The sequence below is a fragment of the Theropithecus gelada genome, chromosome 8 (genome assembly GCF_003255815.1).
Source record: "Theropithecus gelada isolate Dixy chromosome 8, Tgel_1.0, whole genome shotgun sequence".
Classification (NCBI taxonomy): Eukaryota; Metazoa; Chordata; class Mammalia; order Primates; family Cercopithecidae; genus Theropithecus; species Theropithecus gelada.
In genome coordinates this window covers 11,505,053-11,506,308 of record NC_037676.1, presented here as the reverse complement: position 1 = coordinate 11,506,308, position 1,256 = coordinate 11,505,053, and positions in this window count along the sequence as shown.

The window sequence follows — 1,256 nt, the reverse complement described above, 5'->3', positions numbered from 1 at the left end:
ATTATCCTCTCTCCCCCTGCATATTAGGAAAGATATCACAGAGTGGGTGTTCACCTCCTGCGATATGGGGATTAATACCATCTTCTCCCCTTCCGGATATCAGGAAGAGTATCACACGGGGGTGTACAGTGTCTGCGATACTGGGAGTAATATCAACCTCTTGGCCTTGGAATATTAAGAAGAATATCACAGGGTGGATGTTCACTCCCTGGCATATTGGGAGTAATGTCAGCCTTTTCCCTCCATGGATATTAGGAATAATATCCCAGGCTGGGTGTACGCCTCCTGCTCTACGGGGAGTAATATTATCCTCTCCCTTCTAGGATACTCATAACAATATCACAGGGTGAGTGAACACAGCCTGCGATACTGGAATTATCATCATCCTCTCCCCCTCCGAATACTACGAACAATATCACAGAAGAGCTGTACCCTCCCTGCGATATTGGGAGTCATATCATATGCTTCTTCTGTGGATATTAGGAGCAATATCACCAGGTGGCTGTCCATTCATTGCTATGTTGGGAGTCATGTTTTGAGAAATTCAGAAATGCTTTCTCAAAAATGAATAAAGTGAGATTGTCACCTCAAGTAAAATAACAAAGAGTATCTGTTGCCAAAGATAAAATCTGAACTCAAGAGAAAATAAAAACTATAGAAAACTTATGTCTATCACAGTGAGCTTGACAGTTTCCTTATAGAGACTATCCTGATGAGATTGGTGGTAATATTGTTAAAAAATGATTTTTGATGTTGTATAATAAAATTTGTTGAAATTGAAAGATCTATATAACTCAGTGAACCAGTATCTTCCAAACGTTACAAAATCATGCATAGATAAAATGTATTCAAAGTGCAGAATAAATCAATGGAATCCCTGTAACAGAGGAAAAACTCCATTGTTAAAGTTGCACAAAACTCCATTGTTAAGGCTGCAGATTCCACACTGAAATTAACTTCTGAGAAACTAGTACTTACTGAACTTAGGTATAGTGTCATACCATAAGCACTAATACCTGAAAAAGCTATTAAAATATTTCTCCCGTACACAGAGGCTAATTTTTCTTCACGAACTTCCACTAAAACAAGTTATTACAACAGGCTGAGTGTAGAAGCAGAGTGGCTATGAGAATCCAGCTGTTTTCTATTAAGCTAGACATTAAAGAGATCTGTAAACTGTAAATGACATCACTATCCTCACTACATTTTTGTTTTGTTTTGGAAAATGCATTTTTTATAAACTGTGTTATTTATAT